Raw genomic sequence first — 12,559 nt, forward strand, 5'->3', positions numbered from 1 at the left:
ACTTTCAGGTGGGTATCCTCGGGCCTGCATCCTTCATACAATGGAGTAACCGCGTCTAACTCAAGTTGATCCATCTTGGCTTTCTCTCGGGCGGCAGCTCTTGCGTTATCCGTCTGCTTGAGAAGCAGCTCTTGAATATGAGGGTCCTGCACCCAGCCCATCGATGGTCCAGCGTCGTCTGCTCCGCCGGCATCATCATCTTCATGATCATGCCCGTCGTCTGCTCCGGCATCTTCCTCATCATCATGTCCTGCATCTTCTACATGATGACTGTGTACAGCATCACCGTCGTGATCATCTCCTGGGGATTCTTCGTCTTCTCGCCCGCCCGAGCCGCGGTGGTTGTCTTGCTGCCCTTCCTCATTTCTTGCCCGGCCCCCATGGACGACTTCGTAGTCATCTTCATCACCTTGCCACCGATAGCCATCCATGAAACCACGCAAGAGCAGGTGGTCCCGCACCTGCCAGGATTCCGGGTCCGCAATAAGGCTCTTCAGCTTGCATCTTCGACACGGACATCTTATCTCCGTCTCGTTCTTTTGAAGCATCTCGGCCTTCGCGGACCTCAAAAACCTATTCACGATGCCTTCGGTCATCATGCGGACCATGGTCGCTTGCGGGGTAGAGCAAAACGATATTTTAGAACCAAGAAAAAATTTGGCATGACTTTCCCTAAAAATAGGACCAAAAAGAATGCTTAATGCCAAAATTCTCGCCGAAACGGAAATGAATCAACATTCTGGCAAAATATTGGCAACTATCGCATTTCAAATACCGGTACACCTCCAAACACAAACACATATGCAACACCACAAACATATGCAACACCACGAACATACATAGATCTAGCTAGGCCATAAAAAGTGCATGTGCACATTGTTGTAGGGAGAACAACATAAATATAGCTTCCCCCCTTACTTACCTATCAAAACAAGGTAATTTAACCACTTAAATTGAATGAATCTATGGTGGAAATGAGGTGAAAAAGAGGAGGCACCCGAGACAAGGAGGAGGTGGAGAGAATGAAGTGGAGAGAAAGTGAGTGTGGGTAGGAGAGGCTGTCCAAAATATCTTGTTGCTGCCCACTTACTAATGGCGCACCAACTCTAGATGCGCCATTAGTAATCCAGGTTACTAATGGCGCACCTTCTGGTGGTGCGCCATTAGTATGTTTGGACAGGCGCACTAGTTAAAAAAAACTTTTTATACTAATGGCACACCCTGGGCGGTGCGCCATTACTAGTTACAACTAGTAATGGCGCACCGTGGGCAGGATGCGCCATTAGTATGTTTGGACAGGCGCACTAGTTAAATTTTTTTTTTGATACTAATGGCGCACCCTTGCTTAGGTGCGCCATCAGTAGTTTCAACTACTAATGGCGCACTGTCTCTGGATGCGCCATTAGTATGTTTGGACAGGCGCACTAGTTAATTTTTTTTTGATACTAATGGCGCACCCTGGGCCAGGTGCGCCATTAGTAGTTTCAACTACTAATGGCGCACTGTGTCTGGATGCGCCATTAGTATGTTTGGACAGGCGCACTAGTTAATTTTTTTTTGATACTAATGGCGCACCTTGGGTCAGGTGCGCCATTAGTAGTTTCAACTCTAATGGCGTATCTACTAATGGCGCACGGCTTGTCTGGTGCGCCATTAGTGTCAATCCCATCTATAGCCCTTTTTCTAGTAGTGGATGGCCCCGCTCAACGTAAGAGGTAGGGGCCGGTTAGGAAAGAAGATGGTGGTGGCGTGGGTTGGCAGCGGGAGGGGGATAGAAGGAAAAGAGGGGCAGTAAGGAGAGCGGGCAAGAGGGAAAGGGGCACGAGTAGTGACGCTGCTATCTTATATATGTGGGATAGGTGAAAAACCCTATTCTACCCCAGACAAAGGATGGAATATCCCAACACTACCATCTGTGAAAATGTCAGACGACTCACGTTGATCTACAAAATATCTGACGACTAACGTCCTCCCAGCCCGACATTCGATGGACAGGATCAGTTGGAAAAACAGATTCAAAGACCCGAATGCTCTAGTGAACTTGGTTTTACTCAGCTCTCTAACTATGGGATTGCAATTGAGATAGATATGATAGGTTTTCCCTATGTATCAGGTGTCATATCTAGAGTATTTGGTACGCTTGCTTGAAGTGTCTAGAATTTTTTGTCTTTGTTGTCTCAGTTTTTACTTTTAGATTAAAATTAACAAAAAGTTACTATACATTAAACAAAACGATAATGGATAAAAGATTCCGCATCACATTTTTCTTACACCGACAGGATGCAGGTGGTGCACCAAATTTATTGCGATGAGGTTTGGAGCTGACAAGTTGTTTCTATTTTATTTTTTGATTAAAATTATCAAAAAAGTACTCATATATTTAACAAAACGATCGAGGATAAACGCTTCCTCATCCATTTTTTCTAACACCGAGAGGATGGAAGTGGTCCACCAAATTTGTTGTGTCGAGGTTTGGAGCTAAGACTGTTGTGACCGAACAAGGAGTTATAAGACAAAATAACTCTTTACTTTCAGATTAAAGCTATAAAAAATTTACTCATATATTTACCAAAATGATCATGGATAAAAACTTATGCATCGATTTCTTTTTCTTACAAGGAGAGAATGCAAATGGTACACCAAATTTGTTGCGACGAGGTTTATAGCTGACATATTGTTTTGTTTTACTTTTATGTTAAAACTAACAAAAATTACTCATATGTTTTACAAAGAAATCATGAATAAAAGCTTTTGTGTCAAAAAAATTTGTTACATCGAAAGGATGCAAGTGGTACACCAAATTTGTTGTGATGAGGCTTGGAGCTGGCATGTTGTTTCTATAATATTTTTAGATTAAAATTAAGGAATATTTAACAAAACGATCATGGATGAAAATTTCTGCATCACATCTTTTTCTTACACTGAAGGGATGCGAGTGGTACACCAAAATTATTGCGACACATTTTTTTTCCAAACAATCATGGTTAAAAGCTTCTGTGTCACTTTTTTTTACACCGAAAGGATGCAAGTGGTACACCAAATTTGTTGCGACGAGGTTTCGAGCTGGCATATTGTTTTTATAATATGTTTAATTAAAATTAAGAAAAAAATTACTCATAAATTTAACAAAATGATTATGATAAAAGTTTCTGCATCGCATTTTTTTGTTACACCCAAAGGATGCAAGTGTACACCAAAATTGTAGCAACGATATTTGGAGCTAGAATGTTTTCCTGCAATATTTTTAGATTAAAATTAACAAAAAAGAGGTTTGGAGCTGGAGCGTTGTGGCCGATCAAGCCATCAAGGAGTTTACAAAAGGAATTAATAGATGCAAATAAAAAATTATTAATTCCTCAAACCAACATGTGATGAACTGTACACGCTCGGTGGGAGTCGAACCCACAATCCTTTGATTAGAAGTCAAATGCCTTATCCATTAGGCCACGAGCGCCTTCGACCATGTACCTGCGCCTTACTCAGGTAACAATACCGTATCTGTGGTCAAAATAGGAAATTATGCATGGCGATTTAAAACAGATCATTCGTAAAAGAAAATAGTTTGGACTGTGGAAAGCAGGACATCCTCGAAGTAGGAACAATTTCAGTACCCTCTGACCCAAAATATTTTCCACTTATTCAGCTTAGTAATGCGACAAAATTACGTCAATACTTCGAGGTAGACAAGTCATGTAAAAAAAACCTTGCGTTAGGGTTGTGTTTCCTCTCGGCGGCGCCTCCGTCACCGTAGAGAACTCCCCTTCCCTACCCTCTTTCTTCGTCGATTAGAAGCCCCCGTGCTCTTGGTCGCTCGGATAGGAGAATTAGGGTCTCCCCGCTCGCGGATCTCACTTCTTGGGCAAGGGATCATGGATAGTTAGGCATCCAGCTCGGGCGCCGCCATGGGCGACGTCGAGGCAATGATGACGGAGCTTGGCTTGACTGAGTACAGTTTGGAGGATGTGATGATTGGCGATGAAGACCTTTTTAGGGCTTGACATTGCCGGAGGGTAAGCTTCGTCGGGCCATTGCTCACTACTGTGGAGACAACAGGGCTTGTCAAGAATGTCATCGCCGAAGGCTTTCTTCCACGGGACCCATTCCTTCTTTTGCCCAGCTCCTTTATTGTCTTGACCTACTGCTGCGACCAAGTCAGCTCCACTGACTCCGTCATTTTGCCCAGCCATCAACGTTTATTCTTTCCACCATGTTTGTTATGATTATTCTGTCCTTTCTGATCAATCGTCTGTCCACGGTATTCACTCCGCCGTATCTTGTTGTCCTCTTCTCCGTTTGCATACCGGTTGGCTATATCCATCAGCTGGTGCATGGAGGTAAGCTCTATCCTGTCCAGTTTCAACTGAATGTGTTTGTATTTGACTCCCTGCTGAAAAGCAAGGATGGCCCTATCCTCCGAGACGCCTTCAATGGAATTGCGTAATTGGGTCCATCTTTGGATGTACTCCTGAGTGGATTCCTTTGGCTATTGGACACACATCATCAGCTCTTGGTACCCTCCGGGATGCTTGTAAGTGCCCACAAAGTTCTTGAAGATGATCTCCTCAAATTCCCTCTAGCTATGAACAATGTCTTTAGGCAGGTTATTCAGCCAAGCTTTGGCTGAACCCTCTCTAGGTAAAGGGACATGTTGAGCATGACCACATTCTTGTCGCCTCCTCCAATTTGGACAGCAACAAGGTAATCGGCCATCCGAGTTTCCGGCTTGGTGTTTCGATCATACTTCCCAATACCTGAGGTCATCTAGAATGGCTCAGGAAAGGGGGTCATTCGTATTTGCCGACAGAAACACAACGGGCCCGAGGATCCCGACCCACCCGGCCTATCGTGCTCATCCGCGTGGCGTGCAGCTCGAGTGCAGTCCACTCGTCTTTGCGCCAAGATCTCGTGTGCATCGCGATGTGATACGTCTCAATCGTATCTACTTTTCCAAACTCTTTTGCCCTTGTTTTGGACTCTAATTTGCACGATTTGAATGGAACTAACCCGGACTGACGCTATTTTCAGCAGAATTGCAGTGGTGTTATTTTTGTGTAGAAATAGAAGTTCTCAGAATGACCTGAAACTTCACGGAGATTATTTTTGGAATAAATAAAAAATATTGGTGAAAGAATCAACCAGAGGGGACCCACCACCTGTCCACAAGGGTGGAGGGCACGCGACGAGGCTCCACCACTTGTGGGTCCCACGAGGCTCCACCGACCTCAACTCCAACTCCATATATTCACGTTCGGGGAAAAACCAAAGAGAAGGATTCATCGCGTTTTACGATACGGAGCCGCCGCCGCCTCCTGTTCTTCCTCGGGAGGGCAGATCCGGAGTCCGTTTTGGGCTCCGGAGAGGGGAAATCGTCGCCATCGTCATCATCAACCATCCTCCATCACCAATTTCATGATGCTCACCGCCGTGCGTGAGTAATCCCGTCGTAGGCTTGCTTGACGCTGATGGGTTGGATGAGATTTACCATGTAATCGAGTTAGTTTTGTTAGGGTTTGATCCCTAGTATCCACTATGTTCTAAGATTGATGTTGCTATGACTTTGCTTGTCACTAGGGCCCGAGTGCTATGATTTCAGATCTGAACCTATTATGTTTTCATGAATATATTTGTGTTCTTGATCCAATCTTGCAAGTTATAGTCACCTATTACGTGTTATGATCCAGCAAACCCGGAGTGACAATAGTCGGGACACTTCCCGGTGATGACCGTAGTTTGAGGAGTACATGTATTCACTAAGTGCTAATGCTTTGGTCCGGTACTCTATTAAAAGGAGGCCTTAATATCCCTTAGTTTCCAATAGGACCCCGCTGCCACGGGAGGGTAGGACAAAAGATGTCATGCAAGTTCTTTCTATAAGCACGTATGACTATATTCGGAATACATGCCTACATTATATTGATGAATTGGAGCTAGTACTATGTCAACCTATGTTATAACTGTTGCATGATGAATGCCATCTGACATAATTATCAATCATTGATCCATTGCCTACGAGCTCGTTTCATATTGATCTTTGCTAAGTTACTTTTTCGTTGCCACTGTTACGATTGCTACAAAACTGCTACTATTACTTTTGCCACCGTTACCGTTACTTCCGTATTACTTTGCTAGTAAATACTTTGCTGCAGATATTAAGTCTTTCAGGTGTGGTTGAATTGACAGCGCAGCTGCTAATACTTGAGAATATTCTTTGGCTCCCCTAGTGCCGAATCAATAAATTTGGGTTGAATACTCTATCCTCGAAAACTGCTGCGATCCCCTATACTTGTGGGTTATCAAGACCTGTTTCTGGCACCGTTGCCGGGGAGCATAGCTCTATTCTCTGAGTCACTTGGGATTTATATCTGTTGATCACTATGGGAAACTTGAAAGATCAAAGAACCAAGATTTTCCCCTCAACTACGAGGGGAGGTAAGGAACTGCCATCTAGCTCTGTACTTGATTCACCTTCTGTTTTGAGTAAACTTGCGACACCTACACCTCCTATTAATTCCGATATGTCGCATGTTATTGACGATGCCACTTCTGATATGCATGATGCTTATGATGAAACTACTCTGCTCGATAATACTGTGCCACTTGGTGAATTTCTTGATGAACAACTTGCTAGGGTTAGAGAGAATGAAATTACTGAAACTGATGATATTATTGAAACTGATGATTATGATTCTCCCCCTAGATATGAATTGCCTGTTGTACCTGAGGGTTATATTATGGATGAGGAAACTGCTATAGACTTTGTTGCTTGTAATGATAGAGATGATCTTAAGAAATTGTTAGCTAAGCTGAAAGAAAAGTCTTTGAATGCTAGAATGCAATATGACCCTATGTTTGCTACTTCACCTATCTTTGTTACTGATAAGGATTATGAATTCTCTATCGATCCAAAGTTAATTACTTTGGTTGAATCTGATCCTTTCTATGGTTATGAATCTGAAATTGTTGTGGCACACCTTACTAAATTGAATGATATAGCCACCCTATTTGCTCACGAGAAAAAAATTCGCTATTACTATATTCTTAAGTTGTTTCCTTTCTCATTAAATGCTAAGATATGGTTTAATTTTCTTGCTCCTGGTTGTGTGCATAGTCCCGAGGATATGATTTTCTACTTCACTGAAAAATATTTCCTTGCTCATAAGAAACAAGCTGCCTTAACGGAAATATTTAATTTTGTGTAAATTGAAGAAGAGAGTCTCCCACAAGCTTGGGGAAGGCTTCTCCAATTACTTAATGCTTTGCCTGATCATCCTCTCAAGAAAAATGAAATACTTGATATCTTTTATAATGGACTAACAAATGCTTCCAGAGATCACCTGGATAGTTGTGCTGGTTGTGTTTTTAGGGAAAGAACTGTTGAGCAAGCTGAATTGCTATTGAATAATATATTGAGTAATGATAATGATTGGACACTTCCTGAACCAACACCTAAGCCAACTCCGAAGGAAAGGGGTATTCTATTTCTCAGTCCTGAAGATATGCAAGAGGCAAAGAAACCTATAAAAGAAAAAGGTATTAAAGCTGAAGATATTAAGAATCTACCGCCTATTGAAGAAATACATGGTCTTGATAACCCGACACAGGTAGTAGCGGTAAACTCTCTCCATGGATTTGATGAAGGTGATATTCCTCATAATAAGTCTCCTAGTCAATGCTTAGATGAGTTTGATAATGTTATTGTTAAACAGGAAAACTTCAATGCTTATGTTAGTAGACAATTGAAACGTAATGCTTACATGCTTGACCACTTGGGTGATTATGTGAGTAGAACTATTAACGATCTTAAGCTTATTAGTAAACATGCTTCCATGGTTACAACTCAAGTAGAACAAGTACTTAAGGCACAAGATGATTTGCTCAATGAGTTAAATAATAAGAACAATGATAATGCTTTTAGGGTTATGACTAGAAGTGGTAAAATGCCAGGAACCTTTGTATCCCGAGGGCCATCCTAAGAGAGTCGAGAAAGATTCTTAGAGAACTAATACTGATGCACCTAGTCCTTCTAGTAAAAAGAAAAAGAAAACTGATAGGACTTTGCATGCTTCTAGTGAACTTGCTATAGACACACCTGAGAATCCCAATGATATTTCTATTTCTGATGCTGAGACACAATCTGGTGATGAACATGAGTAGTGATGTTAATAATGATGTTCATGTTGATGCTCAACCTAGTAATGATAATGATGTAAAGATTGAACCTGCTGTTGATCTTGATAACCCACAATCAAAGAATCAACGTTATGATAAGAGAGACTTCACTGCTAGGAAACATGGTAGAGAAAGAGAACCATGGGTTCAGAAACCCATGCCCTTTCCTCCTAAGCCATCCAAGAAAAAGGATGATGAGGATTTTGAGCGCTTTGCTGAAATGATTAGACCTATCTTTTTGCGTGTGTGTTTGACTGATATGCTTAAAATGCCTCATTATACTAAGTATATGAAAGATATTGTTACTAATAAGGGAAAGATACCGGAAGCTGAAATTTCCACCATGCTTGCTAATTATACTTTTAAGGGTGGAATACCAAAGAAACTTGGAGATCCAGGAGTACCAACTATACCATGCTCTATTAAAAGAAACTATGTTAATACTGCTTTATGTGATCTTGGAGCCGGTGTTAGTGTTATGCCTTTCTATTTATATCGTAGACTTGAGTTAAATAAGTTGACACCTACTGAAATCTCTTTGCAAATGGCTGATAAATCAACTGCTATACCCATCGGTATTTGTGAGGATGTGCCTATTGTGGTTGCAAACGCTACTATCTTAACAGACTTTGTTATTCTTGATATTCCGAGGACGACAGTATATCGATTATCCTTGGTAGACCCTTTTTGAATGCTGCAGGGGTTGTTATTGATTGCAACAAAGGCAATGTCACTTTTCATGTTAATGGTAATGAGCATACAGTACACTTTCCGAAGAAACAACCTCAAGTTCATAGTATCAATTCTATTGGAAAAATTTCAACTATTACTATTGGAGGTTTTGAATTCCCTCTTCCTACTGTCAAAAAGAATATGATATACTTATTGTTGGGGACATGTGTCGTGGACTTAACATGGCAGATTCCCTAGCAAAAGGACTTAGGCGTGGAGCCATCGCAACTAGGTTAGCTTGAAGGGGTTAAACGGGACAAAGGACACAGAGAGTTTATCCTGACTACAAAAAAAAGACACATCCGTGACATTTTGGGCCGAACGATTTTTTCTGTCATGCTTATGACACTTCTATGACGATAATTGTGACAAAACCCAGTATCATCATAGATGTGGTGGGCTCCTACTTCTATGACAAAAATCATGACAGAAAATGGGCTTTTCGTCGTGGGCGGGTCGGAGACGCAGATGCATGACATTCTTTGGGCCGTTCATGACGGAAAAAACCGTGGTAGAAGCGAGGGCGAGGAAAATATCGGGGAGTTCCCGGTTAAGGTGGGTGGTCGGGGCCGAGCGATGCACGGAGGTTTGCGCGTTTCTCTCATAAACGTACGCGCGTGTGTGCGAGGCGTTGCGCTCTAACTGAAGCCGAGTGAGGCGTTGGGCTCTAACTGAACCCGAGCGATTGCGCTAGCTACGTTACTGAACCCGAGCGATCGATCCCTTGCTGTTAATTGAACCAGAGTGATTCCTTCGCTACTGCTGCTAACTGAAGCCGATCGATGCTGCCTCTTGATGAACAATGAGCGTTGTTGGGGGTTTGGATGAACAGTTCCCGATGGGGGGTTGGATGAACATGGCCCCGTGGTGTTGCCGCTGGATGAACAGGACCCCGATCGATCGAGCCTATTGGGGGGTGGATGAACAGGACCCTGTGGAGGGCTGGATGAACAGGACCTCGTGGAGGGCTGGATGAACAGGACCCCGTGGAGGGCTGCTTGAACAGTATCCTGTGGAGGGCTAGATGAACAATAGACCGTGGAGGGGTGGTTGAACAAGACCCCGTGGAGAGGGCTGGTTAAACAGTAGCCGGTGTAGGAGCGGTGGAGGCTGGATGAACAATCGCAGGTGGAGGCTGGAGGAGGTCGACGGTGGATGAACAGTAGCCCGTGGAGGCTGGAGGAGGTCAACGGTGGAGATGAACAGTATCCCGTGGAGTTCCATTTTGCGGTATGCCACACCTGTCGGAGTAAATGGCCACGGGTAGCCTAACCGACTGCCCCTGGTTCTTCTGAAAAAATTATCAGGCCTTCAGGCCTCCAAGCACTCCAAGCATTGGGCCGCCTTCCCTGGCCGGCTACCTCTGAAGCCGACTCCCGGAAGGCGACCCAGCCTCAGCAACCCCTCCCCGGGACGGCTACGGGGTAGCCGACTCCAAGAAGCCGGCCAAGAAGAACGCCGACTCCAAGAAGCCGGCCGAGACCCCAACCACCAAAGCTACGCCCACATAACGGTGACAAGACGGGGTGTGGCCACAGTGCGGCCCACTACCCCCGAGGCCCGAGGCAGGCATGGCCACAGGAGGCCGTACGGGATGACCGTCTCCTGTTCGGCTCGGCACTGTAGCCATGCCAGCCTCGACGTCATCCACGACCGACTCCTGTACGGCCCGGCCTCCCCCAGTCGGCCGAGGGCGTAGCCGGCTCCCAGAAGCCGGCTACCCCCTTCCTCGAAGCAGGAGCCCCATTAAGGAGACAAGACGAGGTAAGGCTACAGTGAGAGCCCCCGAGGCGGCCCACTGTAGCCATGCTTACCTCGACGAAGCCCTCGTCATCAGAGGCGAGGCTACAGTGAGCAGCCGCCGACAAGACCCTAGGCGGTGGGGCCGGCCTGTCGACCAAGAAGCCGGCAGCCGGCGAGACCCACCAGCCGGCGGGACCCAACAGCCGGCGGAGAAGCCGGCGAGCGTAGACACTGACGGCTGGGACCAGTGCCCAGCCGGATTACCATTGTACCCCCGGGGGGTAGGCTTATATAAACCCCCCGGAGCACCCATGCAAAGGGAGAGCTTCTGAACACAGCACACACACCATAGAGATAGAGAGAAGCAAGAGCTAGCCTTGTTCTTCTTCTCCCTTGAACCCAACAGCTCTAAGAGCGATTGTAGCTACCTTTCCTTGATCTAGTGATCATGCGGAGACCCCGCAGAGCAGGACTAGGGGTGTTATCTCCTCGAAGAGCCCCGAACCTGGGTAAGATCCGCCGGCGTGCATGTCTTCGCCTCATCCCGTTTCCAGGCACCGGCGATGTCTTATTGGCACCCACAATGATAAGCCATCCGTTGGCATATGTCGCACCAACCACCCGACATTTGGCGCCCACCGTGGGGCCAGGTGGACCGTCGTCCGGAGACCTGTTCTGGACGGGAACCCTCTTCCTCCCCCGCGAGCGCAGCCAGCCTGCTGCGCCCGATGGCGTTTGCCTCGACGCGCTGCAAGGCGTCGACGACGCCTGCGCAGCGAGCTGCCTCGCCGATCTGCTCGGCGAGGCTCGCATCTCCGACGAGCCTGCGTCCGACGCAGGCACGGACTACCCCGAGAGCCGCCTCGTCAGCCTCCTCGACCAGCTTCACGTCTCCAGCGAGCCTGCTGCAGACATGGAGTCGGTCGGCTCCACCGACCCGATGCTCGACTCCGACACGGCATCACTCGACGCCTACCCCACCGACGTGGTGGTCTTCGACGACCCTCTCCCTCGAGCTGACAGTGGCAGCAGCGCTGTCACCGAAGTGCTGGTCATCAGCCACGTCGCCAACTCGGGTGAGAACTCCCACGACGCCCTGCAAGCGGCGATGCACGACCTCTCCGTCCCCATCCCGGCCGACGCGGACGCCGAGACCCTGGAGGCACGCCGCCTTGCCCTCATCGCAGAAGGCCAGAAGATAGCCTCCATGAGACGCCTCACTGAAGCCCACTAGCACGAAGTTGACCACGTCGCCTTCGGTACGCCGCCGCCTAGCGGCCCGAGCCGAGCCGGCTTCGTCCAGAAGCGCGGCGCGGCCGTCGCCAGCATGCTGGGGGCAGATCGCCCCGTCTACGCCAACCCGCTCGAGAATCTGCGAGCCGCTCAGGCGGCCGCAGAAGAGCTCAATGGGCTGGGAGCCGATGAGCTCCCCTACATGACGAGACGGATCCAGCAGCTGCTCGACGCGGCTGCAGAACGGCACGAAGCCGGCGCCCGAGCTGATAGTCAACCCCCGCGCCGGGAGCACGCCGCGACGTCCCGCTCGCCGACTGCAAGCGGCGCGCGCCAGAAGAAAGACAAGGAGCCAGCTGCCAGCCGCAGCCGGACTCGCATCACCATCGAGCGCGACGCGGAGGGCCGCCCTCGAGCCGTGGAGCACCAAGGAAATCTGCCTCCTCCCCCGCCTCGAAGAGAAAGACGTCTCACTCCGCCGCCTATCACGCACCCGACTCTTGGCGACCGACTCGGCCGCCGAGAAGGAGTCGGCGAGAGCGACGCCCGCCACCGGATCGACCGCCTTGCTCGATCCTTGGCGTTAGAAGAAGAAGACGATGTCGGCCCGCCATGCTTTGGCCCCCGCATCCGCGACGAGCCCTTCCCCAAAGGGTTCTCGCTCCCCAGAGACACGCCCAAG

The 12,559-nt window shown here is 47.3% G+C and overlaps 1 non-coding gene across 1 annotated transcript; it reads right to left on the reverse strand.

Moving 5' to 3' along the window:
• Positions 1-3,381: 3,381 nt before the first annotated feature.
• On the reverse strand, positions 3,382-3,454 carry TRNAR-UCU (transfer RNA arginine (anticodon UCU)). The gene has a single exon. It is a non-coding gene; the product is annotated as a tRNA-Arg (tRNA).
• Positions 3,455-12,559: the final 9,105 nt, after the last annotated feature.

This window comes from Aegilops tauschii, chromosome 7, assembly GCF_002575655.3.
Source record: "Aegilops tauschii subsp. strangulata cultivar AL8/78 chromosome 7, Aet v6.0, whole genome shotgun sequence".
Classification (NCBI taxonomy): Eukaryota; Viridiplantae; Streptophyta; class Magnoliopsida; order Poales; family Poaceae; genus Aegilops; species Aegilops tauschii.